Source organism: Panthera pardus, unplaced genomic scaffold (genome assembly GCF_024362965.1).
Source record: "Panthera pardus isolate Hobbes unplaced genomic scaffold, ASM2436296v1 HiC_scaffold_18, whole genome shotgun sequence".
Lineage (NCBI taxonomy): Eukaryota > Metazoa > Chordata > Mammalia > Carnivora > Felidae > Panthera > Panthera pardus.
This window is the reverse complement of record NW_026526743.1, coordinates 27,256,707-27,277,321: the sequence shown is the minus strand read 5'-3', so window position 1 is coordinate 27,277,321 and position 20,615 is coordinate 27,256,707.

Sequence of the window (20,615 nt, the reverse complement as noted above, 5' to 3'; positions counted from 1 at the left end):
GAGTGCCTGGATGATGCGTGTCTTGTTAATTGGCACAAAGGTGCCACATGAGCTGGCACAGCCCTGCAGAGTACCCTTCCTAGAGTCAGAAAATTTGGGTTGGGGGGGTCTATGCTCTGCTGGAGTGATAATATCCCCTCTTTGGGACTCAGTTTTCTTTTTTTGTAAAGTAGAGTGTGGTTTCCTCACAGTTCACAGGGCTGTTAGAGAATCAAATGAGTTACTGGATAGAAAAGATGCATGGCACATGGTAAAATGCTCAGGATGTCTACAGCCAGCCTTGGAGCCTTCTCTTCCTTTGGACTTCATTCTATCTTCCTTGAAACCTAACCAGCTTAAGCTCTTGTCCTGACCTGACTCAGTGATTCTGAAGTTGCCTTGCTTACATCTGATATCTTAGTATTCAAGTCTGTGCTTCCCACGTTTGGTGATTCCATTATTGAGGACTCTTTGGTTGCAAGTGACAGAAAACCAACTCAAGTTGACCTGAGTCAGGGGGAAATGGGAAAACAACCATTTATTCACAAACTGAGAATTTTGAGGTTCATGCTGGTTTAATTTCCATCCCTCAGCTTTACTTTCACCTTTTAAACTTCATTCTCAAGCAGGCTGTCACCGCTTTAGGTGGTGGCCAAGACATGTGCACGGTAGACTTGGGCTTGTGTTCTATCAGCTTGGCAACCTGTTTGGGAAGAAGAGAACCTCTTTTCCCAATAATTCAAGCAAAAGTGCCAGGATTGAATCTCATTGGGCCAGTATAGGTATTGCCTGTCTTTTGAAAGTTTGCATTACGCTACTTTACTTTTTATAAAACACCGAAAGAAATCCAAAGAAGAGTTTTGCTTTTATGAGAAAAGGCAAAAAGTGAAAATAGTGTTCAGCATTTGTTTTGCAGTAAGCTATTATAGAGACTGCACACATCCCAAGCAGCAAGAGCTGCACCACCAAGTTCCTTTCCAGGGAACTACACTCAGCCTCCAGTCACCATGGCTTTGAACTGTATCTATGAGCATCTGTGCTTTATCTCAGTTTATTTTGTGCATCTGTTAGCAAGACACGTCCTAAGGTTTCAGAGAAACCTATGGGACTTTTTTTGGGGGGGCATGGGAAGCTTCAAAAAGTTTTCCATATAAATTAATGGTAATTGGTTCTTGGCTTTACATCATTTCAGCTTTTGAAAGGTTTCATAGGAACATTCCACTTTTGGACAGTGGGGGAACCCGTACTGGTCACCTGTCTTGTCTGAACTAATCACTGTGGCCAGGAAAATGGAATATGCTTTTTGACTAGAGATGAGTGATATTTACCCCTCTGGAGCAGATTTAGGGTCATCTGCCCCTATACCACACGTACTGAGTAGTGTGTGTGTGAGAGAGAGAGACAGAATGACAGAGGAAGACAGAAAAAAATTCTTCTAAGGCTAGAAATTTCCTTAAAATACAAATGTCTTAAGTTTTAACGACCTGTAAGTCTCCAAAGGAAAATAAACTTATTGACTAGGTAAACCAATCAGAAGATAAAGGACCATCAAGCGTCTAATGAGGTTTTCTTCTCACAGATCGGCTTCACTCCTGCCATACTTAGAGCTCACTCCAGCACTTGTCTTTCTTCTTCCTCCTTTTATTTTGTTTAGAATTTTTTTTTTAATTTAATGTTTATTTATTTTGAGAGAGAGAGGGCAGAGAGGGAGACACAGAATCCAAAACAGGCTCCAGGCTCTGAGCTGTTGGCACATAGACTGATGCAGGTTTTTGAATCCAGGAACCGTGAAATCATGGCTTGAGCATAAGTTGGTTGCTTAACTGACTGAACCACCCAGGCACCCTCTTCTTCCTCCTTTTAAATTGCTCTCTTCCTGCTTCTTTGATCTCTCTCCGCCTCTCTCGATGTTCCTTCTCCTAAGGCTCCTGGGAGAAAGACTGCTACAGCAGGTACCCCAGCTCACTTGGTTCCCCACAGGGCTTCTCCCTCTCTCTGGGGGATACGAAGACCCCCATGAAAATCTCTGATGTCAGTCTGAGGAACAGTTTCCTGGCTTTCACCCACCCTCTCTCTGAGACTCTGACACTCCCTTTCTAACCCAGGGTCTTCCTGACCTCAACCTTAGAAACCTTTTCTTTGTTCATCACTTTCTCCCCAGTTACTATCTGAATAGTCTGTTCCCCTTGCAGAAAAAGTTTTCAAAGCAGTTATTCATAACTGCCATCATTTCTTTCCTACCTCCTATTCTTTCTTCAACCCATGAGTGCTCAAAATTCCACCCCTACCGTTCTATGGAAACAATTCTTGTCATGTTTTCTAAGCCAATGTTTCCCTCCTCATGACACCTAACCCAGCCTCTCTTTAAAATGCCATTGATGATTAGAGAGATACAGTTGACTTCTCTATCCTAGAGCACTTGGCTCCCTGGTGTGCCTTTGACCTTGCTTGCTATTTCCCCTTAGTCTATCTGGCTGGTGCTTTGCATTGGAAGACTCCAGAGATCAGGTCTTGACTGTCTTCTCTATGTAAATACATCTCCCTAGATGCTCTTATTAACAACTATATGCTATGGCTCCCAAATCTCTGTCTTAAACCTAGAATTCTCCCAATGTAATTCACGTTTGTATTTCTGAACACTTTATTTATATCTCTACATGAATGTCTAACAGCCATTCCCTGACTTACTTCTTCTGAGTCATCTCACATTAGTAAAGGCCATGGACATTCACCAACTTAATCCAGGCTCAAATCTGGATATCATTCAAAATTCTGCCCCCTCCCCCCCCGTTTTTGACAACCCCATGCACCAGCACACTGTAACAAATAACTTAAAAATGTGGAAGTGGCTTTGGAATTAAGTACTGGACAGAACCTGGAGAATTGTTAGGGTTTTCTTTTTCTGCATGTGGGTTTTTTCCCCCTAATTTTGTTGTTGTGGTAAAATATGCATCACATAAAATGTCCCATCTTAATATTTTGTAAGTGTACAATTCAGTGTTATTAAATACATTCATGTTGTGGAATCATCTCCAACATCCATTTTGTAAAATGGAAACTCTGTACCCGTTAAACAATAACTCCCCATTCCTCTTCCTCAACCCCCAGCCCCTGGAAGCCACCATTCTACCTATGTCAGTGACCTTGATGATTCTAACTACCTCAGATAAATGGAATCATATAGTATTTGCATTTTTTTGTGACTGGCTTGTTTCTCTTAGCATAACATCCTCAAAGTTCATCCATGTTGTAGCATGTATCAGAATTTCCTTCCTTTTTAAGATTGAATAATATTTCATTGTGTGTATATATCACATTTTGTTTATCCATTCATTAGTCAATGGACACCTGGGTTGCTTCCATGTTTTAGCTATTGTGAATAATGCTGCTATAAACATGGGTATACAATATCTCTTTGAGACTTAGCTTTCAAGTCTTTTGGGAATATACCTAGAAGTAGAATTGCTGGATCATACAGTAATTCTATTTTTATTTTTTTGAAGAACTGCCAAACTGTTTTCCACAGCAACTGCAATATTTTACATTTCTACCAACAGTGCACAAGGGTTCAGATTTGTCTACATCCTCACCAACATTTTTTTTATAAAAACCACCCTATTGTGAGGTGGTATCTCACTGTAGTTTTGATCTGTATCTCACTGATTAGTGATGTTGAACATCTTTTGTGTGCTTATTGGCCATTTGTGTATGTTTTCTGGAGAAATGTCTCTTTAAATCCTTTGCTCATTTTTTAGTTATTTTGTTGTTGCTTTTAGGGATCTTTTATATGTTTTGGATATTACTCCTTAATCAGGTATATTATCTGCAAGTATTTTTTCTCATCCTGTGGGCTACCTTTTTACTCTGTTGATAATGTCTTTTGTGCACAAAATTTTAAATTTTTCATGAAGTCCAATTTGTCTATTTTCTCTTTTGTTTTCTGTGCCTTTGGTATCAATCCAAGAAGTAATCACCAAATCCAATGTCATGAAGCTTTTTTCCATGTTTTCTTTTAAGAGTTTTATTTTAGGTCTTACATCCATTTTGAGATAATTTTTGTATATAGTGTTAGATAAGGGCCCAACTTCATTATTTTGCATGTGGATATCCATTTTTCCCAGCACCATCTGTTGAAAAGAACTTTTTTTCCCCTTGATTTAATGATTTTGGCATTCTTGTGAAAAACACTTGGTCATATATGCAAGGATCTCTTTCTGAGTTCTCTATTCTATTCTATTGATTCTATTGGTCTGTATGTCCTTTTTAATGCTCGTACACTCTTTTGATTACTGTAGCAGTGTAGTTAAGTTCTGAAATCAGCAAGTGTGAGTCCTCCAGCTTTGTTCTTCCTTTTTCAAGATTGTTTTCACTCTCTGGAGTCCTTTGAGATTTCATATGAATTTTGGGGTGGGTTTTTGTATTTCTGCAAAAAAAAAAAAGAGTCATTTGGATTTTAATAGGGATTATACTGAAGCTGTAGATCACTTTGAGTACTATTGACAATTTAATAATATTAAATCTTCAATCCATGAACATGGGATGTGTTTCCATTTATTTATTTCTTCTTATTTTTTTAAATGAAGCGTAATTGACATACAATGTTAGATTAATTTCAGGTGTACAGCAGAGTGATTCAAACTTTGTATATATTGCAAAAGGATCACCTCAATGAGCCTAGTTACCTCTAACACTATACATAGTTAATACAATATTATTTTTAAAATTTTTTAAAATGTTTATTTATTTTTGAGAGAGAGACAGAGTGTGAATGGGGGAGGGGCAGAGATAGAGGGAGACAGGAAATCTGAAGCAGGCTCCATGCACTGAGCTGTCAGCACAGAGCCCAAAGCAGGGCTTGAACCCACAAACTGTGAGATCATGACCTGAGCTGAAGTCAGACGTTCAACCAACTGAACCACTCAGGTACCCCCAATATTATTGACTATATTCCCTATGCTGTACATTATATCTCTATGACTTCTTTATGTTATAAGTGAACGTTTATATTTCTTGATCCCCTTCACCCATATCACCCCTTTCAACCTCCCTTCCCTCTGGTAACCACCAATCTGTTCTCTGTATCTATGAATCTTGATTTTGTTTTGCTTTTGTTTTTTTTTAGGTTCAAAATATAATTGATACATGGTATTTGTCTTTCTCAGCCTGAATTATTTCACTTAGCATAGTTCCCTCAAGATTCATTCATGTTGTTGCAAATAGCAAGATTTAATTCTCTTTTATGGTTCAGTGTTTAATTTTGTGTGTGTGTGTGTGTGTGTGTGTATCACATCTTTTTATCCATTCATCCATCAATGGACACTTAGGTTGTTTCCATTAGCTTGGCCATTGTAAATAATGATGCAATGAACATAGGAGTGCATATGTATTTTCAAATTAGTGTTTTCATATTTTTCACATAGAGACGCAGAAGCAGAATTGCTGGATCATATGGTAGTTCTATTTTTTATATTTTGAGGAACTTCCATACTGTTTTACATTGTAGTTATACCAATTTACCCTCCCTCTAACACTGCAAAGGGTTCCCTTCTCTCCACATCCTTGCCAACACTTGTTATTTCATGTTTTGTTGATATATTATCACCTGCATTCTGACAGGTTTAAGATATCTCATTGTGGTTTTGATATGTATTTCCCTGATACTTAGTAATATTGAACACATTTTCATGTGTCTGTTGGCCATTTACATGTCTTCTGTGCAAAAATGTTTATTGAGAATCTTTGCCCATTTTTGATTAGATTATTTCAGGGTTTTTTTTTTGTTGTTGTTGTTGTTTTGTTTTGTTTTGAGTTGTATGAGTTCTTTATGTATTTTGGATATTAACCCCAAATTGGATACATCATTTGCAAATATCAAATATTTAGTAGGTTGCCTCTTCATTTGTTGATAGTTTACTTCACTGTGCAGAAGCCTCTTAGATTGATGTACCCATTTGTTTCTTTTCGCATTTGTTGCCCTTGCCTTTGAAATCAGACCCAAAATCAACATTGCTGAGACATATTGTGAAGCTTAATGCTTATGTTTTGTTTTATGAATTTTATGGTCTCAGGTGTTGCACTCAGGTCTTTAATCCATTTTGAATTCATTTTTGTATGTTGTGTAAGTGGTCCGGTTTTATTCTTCTGCATGTAGCTATTTTCCCAATACCATTTGTTGAAGAGATTGTCTTTTCCCCATTTTATATTCTTGCCTCCTTTGTTAAATTAATTGACTATTTTTTGAGGGTTTATTCTGGGCTCTCTATCCTGTTCCTTGGATCTATGTGTCTGGGTCTATGTTAATACTGTTTTGATTAGTATAGTTTTGTAGTATAGTTTGAAATTGGGGAGCACAATGCTTCTGACTTTGTTCTTCTTTCTCAAGATTGCTATTGCTTTTCTGTGGTTCCATCCAAATTTCAGAAATATTCTAGTTCTGTGAAAAATGCCATTGGTATTTTGATAGGGATTGCGCTGAATCCATAGATTTCTTTGGGTAGTTTGGAGATTTTAATAATATTAATTTTTCCACTCCATGAGGACAGAATATTTTTCCATTTATTTGTGTCTTCTTCAATTTCTTTCATCAATGTCTTATAGTTTTTAGTGTACAAATCTTTCACCTTCTTGGTTAAATTTATTCCTAGGTATTTTATTCTTTTCGATACAATTATAAATGGCATTGTTTTCTTGATTTCTTTTTCTGACAATTGGTTGTTAGTGTACAGAAATGCAACAGATTTTTTATGTTGATTTTTTATCCGGCAACTTTACTTAATTCATTTATTAATTCTAACAGTTTGTTATTTGTGTGGATTCTTTAAAGTTTTCTTTATAAGTATCATGTCATCTTCAGATAGGGAGAGTTTTACTCTTCCTTTCCAATTTGAATGCCTTTTCTTTCTCTTCTTCACCTAATTATTCTGGCTAGAACTTCCAACACTATGTTGAATAGAACTCATGGGGCGCCTGGGTGGCTCAGTTGGTTAAGTGTCCAACTTCGTCTCAAGTCATGATCTCGCGGTCCGTGAGTTCAAGCCCCGCATCGGGCTCTGTGCTGACAGCTCAGAGTCTGTGGCCTGTTTCAGATTCTCTGTCTCCCTCTCTCTGACCCTCTCCTGTTTATGCTCTGTCTCTCTCTGTCTCAAAAATAAATAAACGTTAAAAAAATTAAAAAAAAAAAGAACTCATGAAAGTGGGCATCCTTGTCTTGTTCCTGATTAAGATCAGCTTTTAGGAAAATCTTTTAGTCTTTCACCATTGCATATGATGTTCACTGTGGATTTCTCATATACGGCTTTTATTATGTTGAGGTGTTTTCTCTATTTCTCATTTTTTAAGTGCTTTTATCGTGAACAGGTGTTGAATTTTGTCAAATGTTTTTTCTGCATTAATTGTGATGATCATATGTTCTTTTTGCTGCATTCTGTTAATGTGGTGTATTAAACTGATTTATTTTTGTATGTTGAACTATCTTTGCACTCCAGGAATAAATTTTACTTGATCATGGCGTATAATCCTTTTAATTTTTTGTTTAATTCAGTTTTCTGGTACCTGTATTTTGTTTAGGATTATTAAATGACTGTTTATAAGGCATATTGGTCTGTAGTTTTCTTTTCTTATAGTGTCTTTGTCTGGCTTTGGTTATCAGGGTAATGCTGGCCTCATAGACTGAGTTAGAGGTGTTCTCAAATTTTTCAAAAAATTTGAGAGGAATTGGTATACGTTCTTCTTTCAATGTTTGGTAGAATGTCTAGTGAAGCCATCAGATCCAGAGCTTTTCTTTGTCAGGAGATTTTTGATTACTGATTCTATCTCTTTCCTAGTTAGAAGTCATTTCCAATTTTCTATTGCTTCATGATTTAGTCTTGGTGGGTTCTGTGTTTCTAAGAATATGCCCATCTCATTAGGTTATCCAAATTGTTGGCATACAATTGTTCATAGTACTTTCATAATCCTTTCTATTTCTGTTGGTAGTAATGTTCCCACTTTTATTTCTGAGTTTATTGATTTGGGTCCTCTCTTTTGTTCTTAGTTCACCTACCTAAAAACTTGTCAATTTTGTTGAACTTTTCAAAGAAAAAATTTTTAGTTTCATTGATTTTATGCACCATTTTCCTATTTCCTAGTTCATTTATCTCTTCTCCATTCTTAACAATTTCCTTCCTTCTCATTGCTTTGAGTTTATTCTTCTTTTTTCTAGTTCCTTAAGTTGTAAAGCTAGGTTGCTTATTTGAGATCTTTCTTGTTTTTTAATGTAAGCATTTTTGGCTACACATTTCCCCCTTAGCAGCACTTTTGCTGTGTCCCATAAGTTTTGGTATATGGTGTTTTCATTTTCATTGCCTCTAAGTATTTTCTAATTTCCCTTGTGACTTAGTCTTTGATTTATTGCAGTACTGTCTTCTTTTGTGTTTAGTTAATTTTTTTTTGTAGTGAAATGCTTAAATTCATTTCTCATTTCCTTTGTGTATATTCTCTAGCTATTATTTTTGTGGTTATCATGGAGATTACATTTAACATACTACAGTTAAAACACTCTAATTTGAATTTATATCAGCTTAACTTCAATAGCATATATAAGCTCTGCTCCTTTACAGCTCCATTCCCACCTCTTGCAGTTGATAATGTCACAGAATTCCATCTTTATACATTGTGTGCCTAAAAAGTAAACTAATAATTCTTTTAAATGTATTAGTCAAGTCTCTTAAAATATGTAGGAACAAGATTTGGACGTGCAAACCAATGTTACAATAATACTAACTTTTAGATTAATAACTGTATTTTTTTTCTTTAACTGCATTAATCCCTTAAATCGTGTAGAAAGCAAAAACAGCAGTTACATCCCTTGGGTAAATTCCTAGCAGTGCTATTGCTGGGTCATAGTGTAGATCTATTTTTAATTTTTTGAGAAACCTCCACACTGTTTTCCAGAGTGGCTGCACCAGTTTGCATTTCCACCAACAATGCAAGAGGGTTCCCATTTCTCCACATCCTCGCCAGCATCTATAGTCTCCTGATTTGTTCATTTTAGCCACTCTGAATGGCATGAGGTGGTACCTCAGTGCGGTTTTGATTTGTATTTCTCTGATGAGGAGTGATGTTGAGAATCTTTTCATGTGCCTGTTGGCCATCTGGATGTCTTCTTTAGAAAAGTGTCTATTCATGTTTTCTGCCCATTTCTTCACTGGATTATTTGTTTTTCGGGTGTGGAGTTTGGGTACCCAAGGGATATAGGAGTGCTGATGCATAGGGGCACTTGTACCCCAATGTTTATAGCAGCACTTTCAACAATAGCCAAATCATGGAAAGAGTCTAAATATCCATCAACTGATGAATGGATAAAGAAATTGTGGTTTATATACACAATGGAATAATACTTGGCAAGGAGAAAGAATGAAATATGGCCTTTTGTAGCAACATGGATGGAACTGGATAGTGTTATGCTGAGTGAAATAAGTCATACAGAGAAAGACAGATATCATATGTTTTCACTCTTATATGGATCCTGAGAAACTTAACAGAAGACCATGGAGGAGGGGAAGGAAAAAAAAAGTTAGAGAGGGAGGGAGCCAAACCATAAGAGACTCTTAAAAACTGAGAACAAACTGAGGGTTGATGGGGGTGGGAGGGAGGGGAAGGTGGGTGATAGGCATTGAGGAGGGCACCTGTTGGGATGAGCACTGGGTGTTGTATGGAAACCAATTTGACAATAAATTTCATAATAAAAAAAAGAAAAATAAATTCTCCATCAGAGATATTACTTATCCCTGTTTTGCTTTAAAAAAAAGAGCAGTTACAAAGCATTCTTACAATAATACTAGTTTTTACAAGCCCATGTATTTAGTTTTACTGATATTTTTGTTTCTTCATCCAGCTTCAAGTTACTGTCTAGTGTTCTTTCATTTTACCTTGCAAAACTTCCTTGATCACTTCTTACAGGGAAGATCTAGTGGTGAGTCTCTCAGCTTTTGTTTATCTGAGAATGACTTAATTTACCCCTCACTTCTGAAGGACATTTTTGCTGGATAAAAGATTCTTGTTTGATAGTTTTTTCTTTTAGCACTTTAAATACATATGCCCACTGCCTTTGGGCCTCCAAAATTTCTGATGAGAAATCTGATGATATTCTTATTGAGGAATGCTTGTATGTGATGAACCTGTTCTTTCTTGCTGTTTTCAAGATGGTCAGTTGTCTTTGGCTTGGAAGTTTGATTATAATGTGTCTCAGTGTGGATTTGAGTTTATCTTACTCAGAGTTTATTGAGTTTCTTAGAAGTTTATGTTCATGGCTTTCCACAAGTTTGGCAAGTTTCCAGCCATCATTTCTTCAAATATTCTCTGTTCTTCTCTCTTTCTCTCCTTCTGGGATTCCCACAATGCATATGATGGTTCATTTGATGCAGTACCATGGGTTGCTTAGGTTTTGTTCACTTTTCTCCATTCCTTTTACTTTCTATTTCTTAGACTTGATATTTTCATTATTCTGCATTTAAGTTTGCTGACTCTTCTTCCTGCTCAAATCTGCTTTTGAAATTTTGCTAGTGAATTTTTCACTTCAGTTATTGTACTTTTCATTTCCAGAATTCTGTTTCCTTTTAGATTTCTATTTCCATTTTGTTAATCGATCACTTTCTTGACTTTCTGTATATCTTCCTTTAGTTCTTCGAGCATCTTTATGACTGCTGTTTTAAAATCTTTGTCTAGTATACCTGCCATACCAGGCCTTTTCCAGGGACAGTTTCTATTGCTTTCCCCCTTTTGAATGGACCATACTTTCCTGTTTCTTTGTATGCCTTGTGACTTTTTATTGAAAACTTGGCATTTGATTCCAATAATATGGCTTCTCTGGAAATAAGAATCTCCCCTGTCCTCTGCATTTGCATTTATTGATTGATTGATTGATTGTAAGAGAGAGAGCATGCACACATGAGCAGGCGAGGGGGAGAGAGAGAGGGAGAGGGAGAGGGAGAGAGAGAGAGAGAGAGAGAGAGAGAGAGAGAGAGAGAGAATCTTAAGCAGGCTCCATACCCACTGAGGCTCCATCTCACAATCATGAGATTATGACCTTAGCCAAAATCAAGAGTTGGACCCGTAATAAACTGAGCCACCCAGCTGTTTTTGTTTTGTTGTAGCTGTCTATATGTGAAGGCTCATCCTGGGGTGTAAACTTAAGGTCTTCTCGGGTCTTTTCTGAGCTTTTCCCTAGGCATGTGCAATCACTTTCTAATTTTCTCCATAAATGCAGTTGGTTTTGAGTGTCCTGGTCTTTGATGTCTGGCTCCTAAATGGAGGAAAAGAGAAAAATACAGGCAGTTAAAGGGCACCAGTCCTTTAAGTCACATGGAATTCAAGTCAACCAAATAGGGAGGGGTTTGATACAATGACAGGAGGTGCAATAACAATGGCCACCCTCTTCTTTGTCTGCACCTCTGTGATAAGCAGCAATAAGCCATCAGAGCATAGATCCCCAATATTGAGTAGATAGGGCTTTTTTTTCCTTTCATATCTACTCTGGCTTCCGCAAGCCGCTGGCAAGTTGCTCCAGGGACATGAGCTGCCTGTTATGGGCTAGGGGTGAGTGAAGGGTTGTGCTAAATGCTGAAATTGACTGAAATTAACTGCAATTGACTATTCAAGTCTTCCCTCTGGAAGCTGGAAGCCTTCAGTAGACTCCAGAATTGCAAAAGAGTGACATGAGACAGATTCTGCCATTTCAATTGTCATCTAGGTGGGGATTCAGATTCCTCATTCTTCTTATTTACCATCTTCCCAGAACCCTCTGAGGCTGGAAGAGTTTTGAGGTTCATGATAGAAACAGCCTAGACTGTCTTTAAGAGACTGTTGCTAGAAATATAAATGATCAAGTTGTTTCTGGTGAGGTCTCAGAGGGAAATGAGAAACATGTTATTGGAAACTGGAGGAAAAGTGATCTTTGTTATGAAGTGGCAGAGAGGTTGGCTGAATTGTGTTTTGCTGCTTTGAGAGAATTATAGCTTACAAGTGATGAACTCAAATATTAAGCTAAGGAGATTTTTAAGCAGTGTTGAAAGTGTGACCTGGTTTCTCCTTGCTGCTTACAGTAAACTGTGAGAGAAAAGAAACAAGTTGCAGAAGGAATTGTGAACCAATATTTGAAGATCTGGAAAATTCTCAGCCTTATCCATATTACAAAAACTGAGAATGTATGCTATGGAGAGAAAAAGAGTGTGACTGGACAACCACTGGCTAAATTATATGTGTGACTTGTAGATTCAATCAACCATCTCAGCAGAATTGCTGCCAGCTTGAACTGAAGAGGACAGAGATAGAATGAAATGTAGGAAGATAGTCCCACTTCCGCGATTCTATAGGTTATGCGTGGAAGTATTTTACTGACTTCACTTCCATGATATATCCCCAATCTGTTTACCTCTCCACTTCCACTGCTATTACTCTAGCCCTACCTAAAGTCGTCTTTTGCTGGAATGACTTTAACAGGCTCATAAATATACTTTATGCTTACACCTTGTCTCTCACCCATCTTGATCCATTCTTTTTTTTTAACGTTTATTTATTTATTTTGAGAGAGAGAGAGAGAGAGAGAGGGAGGGAGAGAATCCCAAACAGGCTCCTCATTGTCAGTGCAGAGCTCTGAACATGGGGCTCAATCTCATGAACATGACCTGAGCTGAAACGAAGAGCTGGATGCTTAACCAACTGAGCCACTCAGGTACCACTTGATCCATTCTTTATGCAGCAGCCAGGATACTCTTTTATGAATGTATATCATATCAATCATATCATGTCATATCAATCATATCATATCATTTTCCTGCCTGAAACACCTTGATGTCTTCCCATCATGTGTAGTATAAACCATGGCCTCTAAGGTTATATACGTGGGTGCCTCTTTGGCAAAATCTCTTACCATCTTTCCCACCTTGCCTCTGCCTCAGCCACACCAGCTTTTATCCTTGTGGTTGTTATTCTTCAAATAAGCCAGGCTTCCTTCTGCCTCAGGGCCTTTGCATTTTCTGTTTCCTCTGCCTGGAAAGTGCTTTCCCCAGAAGTTCATATCTAGATTTTTTTCTTCAAAATTAGTTCTTAGCCCAAATATCACTTCCTCAGAGAGGGCTTCCTGGACCATTAGGTATTTTTCATCTTATTTTACAGTTGGGAAGAGAAAGATTCAGGAAGTTGAACAGTATGTCTGGGGCCATGTTGCTAGAGAGTGTTGTGGAACTCCGGATGAGAGGCAGGGTTGTGGCCCCTGACTCCAGGCTCTCTCTGCTTAAATACATGGAGTAAAATACAGGCACCAGTTTCACTCATCCTGAGGAAGCGGTTGGGGGGAGGGGTACTTAAGCCTCTTCTCTTGCCTCTCACTAGGGAAGGCTGCCTGACTCTGAGCCAAGCCAGTGGGATATTGTTTGCATTCCTTCTCTACCTATCTTGGTTTGATTATTATGTGACAAGCAGCTGGCTCTTGGAAGATTAGAACTCATCTTGGGCAAGTGATATGCAGAGTGCAGTGGAGCATTCTGAGTATGAGCCAGACATTAAAAAAAGAAGAAAGAAAAAAAAAAACAGCCTCTGTAATTGAGGTGGCCCATGCCATTCTCTTTGTCATGAAGGCAGACACAACCCCAAACTCCAAAGGTGGCTTAGACACCACACAACTTGCTGGTCCACCTGAAAATCATCTTTCTCCACAGGGCACTAGCTGGTTCCTTGTGCTTCTAACATCAAAGCAGAAAATGCTCACAACATGCACCCCCCCCCCCCCATCCCATCACTCAGTCAAGCCTGGGCCAATCACCACACCAGTATAGGCCTGAGACCACTGCCTTGCTCCCCCTCCCCCCTGCTTCCACCTTCCGATCCCCACCTCTTCTGTAAAATACCATCCAAATACCACCTCCTCCAGAAAAATTCCCAGTGTGTTGGCCTTTAGCTTGGATTCTGATGTGATATGTTTTCTCACTCTGTTTCCCAGCCCCACGGGCTTCACCATGTGCTTGGGAGGTTCCCCACTCCCCAGTGCTAGAAACTGGCAGATTGTGACAGGTCTTAAAAACTCACAGGGGCCAGAAGATAAATGGGCAAAGCTGTTGGGATTTTGTCCACAAGGGTAAAAGTGCACAAGTAACAGAGCATTCCTCCACGGGAGGGAAAATCTCTGGCCCCGCAAAAGGGGATGAAATTGTGGAGCTTGCCTGCTTTGATGTCCTAAATCCTACTTCAGCTCAGGACTTGTCAGAAGCAGGATAGCTGCTGGCGGATTTTATCCAGCACATTTCTCCATTCCCCCATCATGAGTCACTGGTCTAGAATCAGCAGCCAGGAATGATAGAGCTGTTCAATATCATGGATTCAGGGGCCCTGATCTCGGCAATCATCTTCCGGCACATCTTCGGCTCATTTCAGGCCTCATTGAACTGAAGAAAAAAGAAAGGCCCTTCTGAGCACTGGTGAGGCCAGTACTGCTCTGCCTGACTACCCTGGGAAATCTCCAAGGGCATGGCCCCAGTGCCAAGACAGCCAACTACATCCAAGACATATGCTCCCATGAAGGAATTAACTCATACATCCACTCATTCATTCATTCAATCATTCATTTCTTTTTCATTCTTTTTTTAAGGGCCTGATGAGGGCTTGGCACTGATACAGGGATAAGCAAAAACCAGATTGTCTTCATGCTTTTATGGGACTTATTGATCAGTGGAGGAGATAGACAGTGATGAAATAATCACACTAATTAGTGTTTTATCAGGAACTGGAAAATCTCTGTGAAGGACAGGATACAGTCCTCTAACAGTACATTAACAAAGGACACTTGCTGGGAGGAAAGAGGGAATTTGGAGGCTTTTGCTAGGCTCAAGATGACCACTGAAGTTAAGAGGGGCTGACTCGGATAAGAGGGGAGAGTATAAGTGAAGAAGAGTAAAGTAGGTGGAAAGAATTGGCACTTTCCAGGAACTAAAGGAAGACTGTTGTGGCTGAAACAGAGGAGAGGGGAGATGGAACAGTGGGGTGTGACTCTCTAAGGCCTATAAATGGTGATTTCCTGGGGTCTGGGGTTACATCCTGGGCAGCAGACCAGGGGCCTCCCATACAACCACAGTCTTCATCATGGCAAATTAATACCCAGCAGTGGTCATTCTTGACTTACAACATCAACCCCAGCGCTGGTACAGTGCAGGAATTAATGATTGATTATGAGAGGGAAATACACCTCACCCACATGGGCTTGAGAGAATGAGCACAGAACACATCACTTCTGAGTGATGGGACACCTTGTTTCATGTATGCTGCTTCCTCGACACAATGCTACATTGAAGTCTGGAATTTTTGCATCCTTTACCAAAGGCCTAGAGGTGTGTTGGGCATATAGTAAGTACTCAGATGATACCCTTGTAGACTGACAGTCTCCCTCCCCTCGTTCTTGCCACTCCCTGTATAGACCTTGATGATAACTTCAGGGTGTGTGTGTGGCAGTCACCTGAATGCATCGGAGAATCCAGAAGACTCGGATCTAGAAGGTCATGAGGGCAGTTCCTCCACATCTATCCAGCACCTTCCAGCTGCCCTCATGGACTTCTGCTGTCTCTGTCATTCATCGGCCCATCTTGTGTATTCTTTTGGGGGGTAGTGTTTCTCCCCAGCAGGCTCGGGCACCCTCAGCTATTCTGCACAGCATCTTGGCTGTTTTAGGGGTCCCAAAGTAAAGCATGAATCCTGCCCTCCATTAGTTTCACTCTGTTTTCTCTGTACTGTAATAGTTCTCATGTCAGTTACCTGAAAATCACCATAGACTCTTTTTCCTTACTCAACTCCATTTCCACTGCAGCAACAAGTTCTGCCAGTTCTGCCTCCTAAATATGTTGTGAATTTGTCCCTTTCTTTCCATCCTCAAAGCCAGAGCTTCCTCCTTGTGTTCCAGGCTGTAGCCCCTGCTCAAATCCATTCTCAGCACAGGGACAGAGAGATTGTTGAAGCATGGAAAGCAGGCAATATCACTCCCTGGCTTAAAACTTTGATAGCTCCCTATCGAATTTAGGGTAATCTCTAGATTACTGCTCCCATCCCTGACTTACCCCATCCGCCTCCAACCTCCATCCACTTCAACCATGCAGGCCATTGAGAAGCTTGCCTTGCCTTTTTCATTCCTTCCTCTCTCCCTCCCATTCTTCCTTCCTTTCCTCCCTCCCCTCCTTCCTTCCTTCCTTTTTCTTTCTTTCTCTTTCTTCCTCTTTCTCTCTTTCTCTCTCCCCCTCCCTTCCTTTCTCTCACTTTTCATTGAGGTAACACTTAACATGAGGTCTACCCTCTTAACAAACCTTTAAGCCCGCCATACCATATTGTTACCTCTAGGCACAAGGTTTTATGGCAGACCTCTAGAACTCACCCATCTTTCATAAACTGAAAGTTTATAACCATTCTTGTCTCATGATTTTCACCCATGAAATTTCCCGTTCTACAATAGTTTTCTCTTCACTCTTACCTGATGATCCTTACACATCCTTTAGGGCTTGGTTTATATGGCATTTCTTTTTTCTTGTTTCTTGAGAGACAGCGAGAGCAAGAGTGACAATGTGCAAGTAGGGGAGGGGCAGAGAGGGAGAGAGAATCCCATGCAGGCTCCAAACCATCAGCACAGAGCCCAATATGGGGCTTGAACTAATGAACCGTGAGATTATGACCTAAGCTGAAACCAAGAGGCTTAACTGACAAGCCAGTCAGGTGCCCCACTATTTGTTGAGTGAATAATTCTTTCAATCAATAACTCGTGAATCCCATGCCTGGATGTATTTGCACCCTCTGCCCCTGGTGGTTTTTTTTCTTCACAGGCATATGCACAGCCACCCTTATTATTCCCACACTTACCTGTGTTCTTTTCCATGTCCCTGATGAGCCATATCTCTCTAAAAACAAGATAATTTCTTCTTCTAATAAATGTTTCTCAAGAGGGTAGTGTGGAAAATAAAACCATGCTGAGGGGAAAGAGCACAGGCTGGGATGATGGAGACCCCCACTTACCAGCTTGACAACTCATTTTTTCTCTCAGAACCTTGTTTTTCCCACTTATCAATAAAAATGTTTTTATTTTTAATCAATCCATTCATTCTTTCATTCATCCTTGAAAAAGCTAATGCATGCACATGATTTAAAAAGGAACAAAAGTATATAGAGCATAAAAAGTAAATCCACCTCCCAGAATAAATAGTAGTCTCACATCAAGAGTGGTAAGCTGGCAAAAAATTAGGGTCTTTTGAATTTTCACAAGTAACATAAATTTATTATAGAAAATATAGACATGTAATAATGGATCAAAACCACCTAGGTGGCTCAGTCAGTTAAGCATCTGACTCTTGATTTCAACCTAGGTCATGATCACATGGTTTGTGGGATCTGGGATCAAGCCCCACATTGGGCTCCGTGCTGACAGCATGGAGCCTGCTTGGGATTCTCTCTCGGCAACTGCCCCACTTATGCGTGTGCGCTCTCTTTCTCTCTCAAAATAAATAAATAAACTTAAAAAAACACCTAGAGAACGTCACTATTAAAATTTTCATGTATATTTTTCAAGAATTTTTAGTGTATTTTTATTTTTCAGAAAAGTTTTCTAAAATATTTATTGAGCATATATAATACACCAAACCCTGCAGTAGCTGGTTTAATACACATGATCTCAATCCTCATTAAATACCGTGAAGACAGCTTACTGCTGCCCAATCCTGTGTTATCAGTGGAGTGAACCCCAGCCCAGGGACATTCAGTCATCTAAGGATAGCAAGGGGCCGAGCCAGGATCCGCACAGCTGTGCTCCATTTCAGATCCACCAGCTTCCCAAGCTGTTCCTTAGATCTTCCTGGGATCCTTCTGGCCCCAGCTGGGTCCTAACTCTGCTCTTCCCTAAATTGTAAGTGGCCAAGAGAGTGGAGAGAATCACCTGGGATTGTGACTCTCCCTTCTGTTGTGGTCTGTGTGTGTGTTGGGTTGGGTTCAGGGAGAAATGTGTAGAACCGGTGTCTCATTTGGGGGGACCACTTCCTATTCTGGTCAAGGGTACACAGTGCTTAATCATGTTCCTGCAGTCAGGACTTGGGCATTTAGCACAGTAGTCAAGCTCACACCCCAGGCTGTACATTAAGATTTAATGGGCCTTCCTTATTTACACCTAAATGAGCTTTTTAACGGTTTAATTAGCAAAATATATCAGTTTGCTTCTTTAAACCTTGCCTCTCCAAGGTAGCACTTTTCAGCCACTGGTTAATAAAAGATGAAAACCTTCATTTTTCCTACCTAAGGAGGACTGCGACTGCCTCCACCTTACTTGGTCAGTCTTGGCGGTGCCTTGCAGGAGTCAAAATCAGAAAGTCAATCAATGAAGATGTTACCAACCTGGCCAGTGAGAGCGCTGTTATCTGGGACTTTTTGCTATCAGCTTCTCCATGCTCCTTTGAATCCAAATCAGATGGCTAAAATGTAAGCCTTACAGATGAAACCACAGTTCTTGAGGGGCTTTTCCTCTAATTTGGAAAATCCTGTAGAAATTCAGACAGAGGATAAGCACAGGGAGTATTAGCCTTGCCATTCAGAACTGCTTATGCACACCCTACTCAGGCGCTCTGAGCAACAGTGCTCTATGCAGTGTACCTGAAATATCTTTTTATTTTCTGAACATATCCAGAATTTTGGGGAAGTTTTACTTTTAATGACTTTAGGCACTGCCATATGTTATTCCTGTGTTATAATATTGCAAAAATTGCCACAGTTTAAGACAAAAAGTTCCCGCAATTCTATTACCTAATCAATGCTTTTCTTTCTTAGTTTATGACCTTTGTCCGCATGGTTACTTAACTTATAAACATTTGCAGTGATGTTTTAGATCATATTTTACATCTTGCATTTTTACTAATTATGCTAAATTCTTCCAGTTTGTAATGAACCTTTTTCTTTCTCTTTCTTTCTTTCTTTCTTTCTTTCTTTCTTTCTTTCTTTCTTTCTTTCATACTTTCTCCTCTTGCCTCCTTTCCCCAAGCCTCCCCCTACTCCGTGAAGGAGGTAATCAATGCTAACTGCCCATAGTCTGTGCTCCCAGGTTTTTCTCCAAGCCTGGACAGATAATTACAGACACGTATACTCTTAGGTGAGGTTTTTCTTTTTTGCATTTTTCCCCCAAGTGGGACTTTACCATCCAGATTTCTCTGCAGTTTGCTTTTCCCTCCACTTAATACATTGTGGACAATAGCTATGGTTGTATTGTTAGTATTTGTTTGTCTTTCTACATTTAAGTTGTCAGTCTGCCTGGCGTTTCTTGTGGTAAATAATGTCAGACAGAAGTCTCACTTTGCTTTCTTCCAGGCATATAGTCAATCATGCCAGCTGCCTTTATTAATCAGAACACTCCAATCATTCTCTCAGCTGCCTAAACCTGCTTGGGTATTTCTAAACACAGTGCTTCAGTTAGACCCTGTGGAGCCAGGAGAAAGCTCCCCAGTTTGTGGTCTCATCAGCCTCTGGAGTCCCAAACCATCAGAGGGCATCTGGTCTGGTATGGGTATCTTGCAGATGACACACTGAAGCAGAGAAGCCAACAGAGTGGAGAGGTCAGAGTGATGTTGTAGGAAAAACCCAGGGCTTGGGGTCAGCCAGATGTGACTATAAATTCCAGTTCTGATGCCTCTTAGCTCTGGGACTTTGGGTAAATTACTTAAGCTCCTGGACACCCAATTTTCTCACCTGAGAAATGAATATTCTAATACCTACCTCATATGAGGACTGGAGGAGACATCTATACAATGCCTGACACACAGTCAGCTCTCAACAAATGGCCATAATTTTTAGAGCAGCCCAAGGACATACACCAGCTATTTTTATTTTTAGTCTAGTTCTCTTTCCATTGGACTGATGTTCCCCAAAATGTCATACAAGTGATTCCAGGAGGACATGGAGATTGGTATTTTTATTTTCATGCAGTTTATTTAATGTAGTTGTTTGACAGTGATCTTCTATTAGTGGTGAATGATACTGTCTTTTCATTTACAGGGGAGTTATAAATTTCATTTTCAAAAACAAATGCATTTAGGGTCAAAAGATTGTTGATTTACAAAAATTATTAAGTACATAGTGATAGAGGTGGTAAAGGAATATGGCAAATACTGTGCAGATGGCTTGTAAAATAGCTGAGTTTTTTGCATACCATACTTCTTCATGCCATTTCTCCTGTGTGATTGGGTAGCACCTTCTCCGCAGTGTGGGGGGGGGGGGTCCAGTCTCAGCTGTAGGTAAGCACATCAGCACCTCCTGTCCGCTGCTTCTCCATGGGGTTCACACTATTCATCTTCACAAAATAACAGACCTCCAATGGCTTTTATTCTCACTGTTAAAAAGGAACACAAAAAGTTCTCAGCTCCACTAGCTCTTGGTGTGTGTGTGTGTGTGTGTGTGTGTTTCCTGAGTAAGCCAGAAGCTCCTGGAGGGCAGAGACCAGCCTCTTGCCTGTCTTTGTAGAGAGCTGGGCACACAGTTGATTCTCAGTCTATACTTACTGCATCAATTGAGGGATTCTTCCCTTCAAGTATTATTTGGCTGTTTGGGGGAAAACTTAGTGTTTTACAGACTTCTGTCAACATTTATAGAGTATTTATGAT